Consider the following 7462-nt stretch of genomic DNA (forward strand, 5'->3'; position numbering starts at 1 on the left):
ACTAGTTTAGTTCTAATCTTGACTTTACTCTGTAACCAACGAAATAAAGGCACGTGATATCTCGTTAGAGATATCACATATTTTTAAAAAACTCATTTGAGCCTTTTTCAATATAACACGGATGTGTGAACTAAAAATTTAATTAACTCATTTTAAGACGATCTCGTATATTTTCGCTATGAAAATTATCTTGTTTTGTTTGCGAGGTTATGGTTCATAACAGTTTTCAATGACAATACAAAACAAATCGTGTATCGTATGCTTGTTTTGACAGTTTCGAAGTCTAAATCTTCGTCAGCCAGAAATGAACTTGAAGATGCCAGATAAGTAGATCTTTCATGTTATAAGGATCTGCTAGTTGGAATTTGCATCCTGAATAAGATTTTTTTTTCAGAATTATTTAGAAAAATGTGTCAATGTGAGGGTGGGCAATCTTCGTGCAGGGTGTTTGGTGGAACTATTTGCCCAACAAAAATTGACACTAAACAATTTTTCGGAGCACCTAGGGTGCATATTTGTGGGGGGGGGGGGCAAAAATTGTTCTACGCTCTTTATAGGACAACTATATGATTATGAGCCCCCTTTCCAACGCAATTTTTGCGGATTTATTTTATTTCAGTGATTCATCTTTAAAACCCTTCAAATCTTCTGAAAGTTTTAAAATCATGAAAATATTTGTTAAATTGTTGACATCTTTGTGAAATCTATGGAACTTTCATGAAAAATTTGAAATCGTTTAAAATCTTTGAAATGATTTGAAATATTTGTTAAATTTTTTGAAATCTTTTAAAATTTGATTAAAATATTTGTAATCCTTGAAATATTTTTAAAATGTTTCTAAATATTGGTGAAATTTTTTAAATCTTTGTAAAATCTTTGAACTCTTTGTGCAATATTTTGAAATCTTAAAAAAAAAATGTAAATTCTTTGAGATCTTTGTATAGTTTTTTGAATGCTCTATGAAATTTTTTGAAATCTTTTTAAAAACTTTTGTGTTCCTTTGAAATCATTGAAATCTTCTCAAATTCCTTGAAACCTTCTTAATTTTGGTAAATTCTTGAAATCCTTTAAAATCCTTATACATTCTTTCAAATACTTTTGAAATCTTTCCTACATGTTTCGTATTTATTTGAAATAGCTGGAATATTTCGAACTTTTGTGAAATATTTTGAAATGAAAAAATAGAACTCGTTTAAAATCTTTAAAATGTTTTGAAATTTTTCAAATCTTAAAATCCTTATAGATTCGTTTGAAATCTTTGAAATATTGGTAAAATCTTTTGAAATATTATAAAAATTTGGAATTTATTTGAAACATTTAAAATCTTTTGATATCTTTAAAATTCTTTGATTCTTTTAGAATCTTCATGTAATTTTTATGAAATCTTTTAAATATTTGTGAAATCTCTTCAGAAAATTTGAAATTTTTTGAAATCTTAGAAATCTGATTTACATCTTTAAAACCCTTGAAATTTTCTGACAGTATCAAAATCTTGAAAATATTTGACATCTTTGTGAAATCTATTGAAACTTTCTTCTTGTAATTTTCATGAAATCTTTGAGAAACCTCTTTAAATCTTCTAAGAAACTTTGAAATCTTTGAAATTTTCTGAAAATCACTGCCCTTCATTTTTTTCCTGGAGCTACAAAAGAATAGTACAAATCGTCAAGGGTGTTTCTCTGGAAACGCTGGGAAATATAAAAATAGAAGATTTAACAAGTCGGCTTCAAAACTCTAAAGGCGACTTTTTTAAATATCATTAAAGAATGCTATTTACTTTAAAATATTCTTCATACTTTGCCCCACATTAAATTATTTTTAAAATAAACTAAACTAATATGGGGCGCTATTGGACATTTCATCAAAAATATCACTGATAAATGGTGAAAACGTAAAGATCGGTTAAAACTAGTGATAAAAAATTCGATTGATTCCATTTCCATCCCGATTAAAATAATAACTAATGAATACAATAATCCTAATAAATAAAGAACATCCGGTATCAAATTATCATCAAAATTTTGATAGCTTTTGATTGATACCTCCGCTCTAATAAAATAATATGAATTCATCTACCACACTTACACGATGACAGTATTTCACTAAAAGTGAGTGCCAAATTCGCTATAATCTCCATATCACATTATATAAAATTGTCTTTCTTGGTAGAGATCTTTTCACACGCTGCCATCGGGTCAATGGTTATTTTCTTTTTACAAAGGAATCGATTCGCATCGAAAGACACACTTAAGATTTTTTTTACATTACAGATTTAAATTGTGAAATAGTCTCTATACGATCACACAGCGGATACAATATACAATGTATTGAACACCATAGTTTCTCTCTCGAATTCATAATCATTAAATTATGCAATCGCTATACACTAATGCAGTCTCGTCGTGTTAAATAAAATCGATGCTGACACATATAGTTATATCTTCTAGAATTCCAATTACTTAAATCAAATTTAAATTACTAAACACAAGTGCTAATCCAAACTCTAAAATTTCAAAAATAGATGTTTTATTCGAGAAGAAACTATTTTTTGATTTTGATAATATTAAAATAGTTCTTAAAACAAACGATCGAAATATTTTTATTAGCAATCTGCAATCGAAGTATGAACGAAATTACATTTTAGAACTTAAAATCTTCGTTATAGAAATGAAAGAATATTATTTAAACGATGCGAATTGTCATTTTCAGTTTAAAATAATTTCTCTTCCCAGAACCAAATCAAAGATTTAAATTTTAATAGGCAATTAACTAAATAAAAATGTTCCCATTTGAAAATTTAAAACTAACTCTCGGTTAATAAATAAGAAACTTTCTTTCTTGCGAAAAATAAAGCACATTAGAATAAAAGTTTATGTAAAATAAGTATTGTGGAGTAGCTTCTCTGTTTAAACTTATAGCAAAATTTTATAAAATAAATTGAGTAATAATATGACGATTCGCATCACAGTTTACAGTGTGTAGTCTGAGAAACGATGAAGTTTGATACATCATTAGCAACAAACTATTATGCTGCGGGAATGCTTGTACTAATAACAAGTTCTTCAATCAACTGCCCATTAGGAAAATTCTAGATGAAGCATCGGTTCATTTTCTTTTCTTCTTATTTTCTTAATATTTGAATTACATTCTGGCTATTATTATTTATTAATATTTTGTGCAATTTACTGCTAGTTTGTAGAAAATAAGCTCAATCATTCTTTCACTTTTAAAAATACGAGGTTTCTCTTCTTTTAAAAAAGAAACTAGGCAAATGAGAAGAGCACAAGTAAGAAACCAAGTGCGATATCAAAAACGAAAAGGTATAAACTGGTATTATTAAGCTGGAGAATTATTTTTATTCTTTCTCTTGTACAAAAATATTTTGTGTTTTTTTATGATTGCGAGTGAGAAAAATTTGCGGGAATAAGCCTTTTTGGGTTTGTGAATACCGAAAATCAGATAAATCCTAGAGCCTTAATTTTTGAATAAATTTTTATTTTAAAAAATGCGCAAATTTAGAAATGACCCTTTTCTATTTAAAGCTTTGATTCTAAAGCCTCCATAGTCAAAAATAGATTAATATTTGTAGATGTACTTGAAGAAAAATCATTTTATTTTTACCTTTTTTTACACCGATAGAAACTGATATTCAAAATTTTTTAATTTCAAATTTTGAAACATTAAATATTACCGACTGAAAATGGTGAAATTATTAGAATCATTATTTTGATTCGACTTTTTTAACTTGAATTTCTATATTATTATTTTTCTTAATTCAAAATATTTTCCTATCGGCCAAAATATTAAAAAAATGCATAAATAAACTTTTTTGTGGTAAAGAACTTGTTTCTTTTAATGTAGATAGTTGTACATTTTTTCCCAAAAAATGCACACATCGAATTTGAAATTTTTCAGTGGAAATAAAAAAAAGCTGATTTTAAACAGCTTTAAGAAGGTTAAATTTTTCTTGGATTGATATATAAAATTGATTTATTCTTTAATTTCAAAGGATTCCCGTTTGAAATTAAACATTACTTAAAGTTCAAACTTTATATTCAATTCTTGTATTTATATTCGTCTGCTTATTTACCTATTTATAGAAATAAAAGATGTAAAAAATATTCTTTTTCCCAGAGGGTATAGAAGAAAAATGACATTTAATTTTAATTAACATTTGAAAGCCCACGAAAAATGGGCAATCGATTGGGAGATAACTGGAAATGATGTTCAACGCATTCGGTATTCGAATAAGTCTCCTTCAGCGGCAACACACAGACGAAGCCGTTTTTCAAATGTTCTGGTGGTTGCTTTTCGCAATACTTCCGGAGAGATATCTCCGATTATCTCCGCAATCATGTGATTGAGATGTTCCAGATTGACGAGGCGTACGTCTCCATACATTTTGTTTTTTATGTGGCCCCAGAAGAAGTAGTCCAGAGGAGTCAGGTCCGGCGAACGCGGAGCCCATTCTATGAATGGACTGAATTTCCCGATCCACCGAGGTCAAACATTTCATTTAGCAGGTTCCTGACCTGATGGGCTGTATGAGCTGGTGCCCCGTCTTGTTGCCAAATGATCTCCTGGATTTATAATTTTTTTTAGTGAAATGTTTGACAAGTACCGTCGAACAAGGTAATTTCGGACATGTCGAATAGATTCCGGCACCCCCCCCCCCCCAATTGCCCAAAATTGATACGATAAATTACTCGAAACTGTTCCAAGAATCTGGAATCAGTTCAAGCCTTAACAGGTTCTGAATTCTGGTAGAAACCGCCTACCTGAAGTAATTTAAACTGTCAATTTAGAAATCTCCGAATTTACCCTACATTTCTTAAGTTACGCAGTTTGACGGTACTTGTGTATTTATTTTTAAAAAGTTTAGGTAATATCTAATTTTTTCTCATTTTCTTAATAATAATAGTACCAAAAACAGTGATGAATGGGACCTTCAGACATTTTTTCATAACTTTGACATTCTGTTCAAGCAAATTTTATCATTTAGCTGGAAAAAATTAGATACACTTTAGACTGTATCATGCTTGAATTTCGTTAATATAATGTTAAATTATGTTAAAGAAAACTATTTGTTTACATAATGAAGAAACTTACTTCGTCTCCTCCATCTAAAGCATCAACTAATGCTGTTCCGACCTCTTCTGCTAGCAATGCGACGTACTTCTCAACAGTTAAGGTGCCCTCAATAAAAAATGGCCCAATAATTTTGTCATCGAGTATACCACACCATACGTTGACGGTCACTGGTTACTGCGTGTGCGTAGGTACCAAAAATTCAGGATTGTTCCTTGACCACGTTCGCATTTGTTGGACGTTACGCGTTCCATCCAGTTTGAATGTGCACTCGTCGCTGAAAAGTATATTCATAGCCATATTCGGGCTTTCTTCAATCTGTTGCAAAAGATACATAGACATTTCCATTCGCCTCTGCTTATCGTCAGCCGATAAGATCTGTCCATTTTTCAGCTTGTAAGGAAAATAACCGTTTTCCTTCAGGACTGCTAGAACGGACGCTTTGCTTACATCTAGTTCTCGCGCAATCTGCCTTGATGTGATGCGACCATTACGCAGTTCTACTGCAGCACAAATCTGTACTTTTTTTTCTTCCATCAGGACATACTTTCTTCTTTCATTCTAAAAAAATTGTCGGAATATAGGACACTAAGGCTCCAAAGTTACAAAGTTGACTACTGCAGCAAATATTATTAATTAAAAAATTAAACCCCAAAAGAGTTGAGCTTTTTCACGCTCTTCAAAATCACAAACATAAGTTTTTATAAAAAAATCCCGTATCATTTAAAAACTAACCTTTCAAATAATTATAAATATTATAATAATTGTAAATTTTGTAATCATTTAAAATTTTTAAATACTTGACTGTATTACGTGGAGGAACTTGGGATTTCTTCAGCTTAAAGTAGTAGGGCTTGTTTGCCGGGGTGTTTGAATATTTCTATGGGTTTGAAAATACAGTTTGGAGTTTTCTGAGGATGAGTAGTGTAATTATTTTAGATTATTATTTTTTTTGGCTGTTTGGGTGCAGGGAGTTGGGATTTGTTGGAAGTTAAAATGGCAGGGGTAGTTTTCAAGGGCTCTTAATAATCACTATGGGGTTGGGAATATAGGTTAGAGTTTTCTGAACGTGAATTCTGTGATGGTTTCAAATTTTTTAGATTTCACACTGTTTTTCGTGGAGGAATTTGAGATGTACTCAGCTTGAAGTGGTTGGGGTGGTTTCCGAGGTTGACTGAATGTTACTATGGGTTTCGGAATATTGTTTGGGTTGTTCCAAGGGTGAGTTGTGTAATTATTTTTAATTATAATATTTTTTGACTGTTTTCTGTGCAACCGTTTGGGATTTGTTCACATTAAAGTGGTAGGGGTGGTTTTCAGGGGTTGCTTAATATTACTATTGGATTTAGAGTATAGCATAGTTTTCCTAAGATGTCTTGTGTAATTTATTCAATTTTTTAAAATTTTGGACTATTTCACGTGCAGGAAGCTAATATTTCTTCATTTTAAAGTGGTAGGGGTAGTTTTCGGGGCGGGCTGAATTTCGATATGGGTTTGGAAAAACATCTCGGAGTCTTCTGAGGATGAGTAATGTAATTATTTTAAATTAGAAATTTGTTTGGCTGTTTAGGTGCAAGAAGTTAAGATTCTTTCAGGTTAAAGGGGCAGTGGTAGTTTTCAAGGGCTCTTAATAATCACTATGGGGTTGGGAATATAGACTAGAGTTTTCTGAACGTGAATTCTGTGATGGTTTCAAATTTTTTAAATTTCACACTGTTTTTCGTGGAGGAATTTGAGATGTACTCAGCTTGAAGTGGTAGGGGTGGTTGTCGAGGTTGACTGAATATTACTATGGGTTTCGGAATATTATTTGGATTGCTCCGTAGGTGAGTTGTGTAATTATTTTTAATTATAATATTTTTTGACTGTTTTCTGTGAATGCGTTTGGGATTTGTTTACATTAAAGTGGTAGGGGTGGTTTTCAGGGGCTGCTCAATATGACTAAGGGGTTTATAGTATAGAATAGATTTACCTGAAGATGATTTGTGTAATTAATTTACATTTTTTACTATTTCACGTGCAGGAAGGTAATATTTGTTGAGTTTAAAGTGGTAGGGTTGTTCTTTGGGGGTTTCTGCATATTGATATGGATTTGGAAATACAATTTAGAGATTTGGAAGGCATAATTTTCATTGCATATATGGGCATAAAAAAATCTCCTTGCCCCCCCCCCATAAATCTTAACAATTCTTTCTTGAACTCTTTATTAGCTTTTTACTGAAAAACGAGATACTATTCACGAATCCCCCCCATGCATTAACAACCCCTTCCATAGGGGGGGGGGGTACCAGCTTATTCCTACGAAAAAAACGTTTTGCTGTAATAGCACCATTATTCTTTCGTCTGAAAGCTTGGTCTAAGCAAGTTGTCAAAA

This window comes from Belonocnema kinseyi, chromosome 5 (assembly GCF_010883055.1).
Source record: "Belonocnema kinseyi isolate 2016_QV_RU_SX_M_011 chromosome 5, B_treatae_v1, whole genome shotgun sequence".
Classification (NCBI taxonomy): Eukaryota; Metazoa; Arthropoda; class Insecta; order Hymenoptera; family Cynipidae; genus Belonocnema; species Belonocnema kinseyi.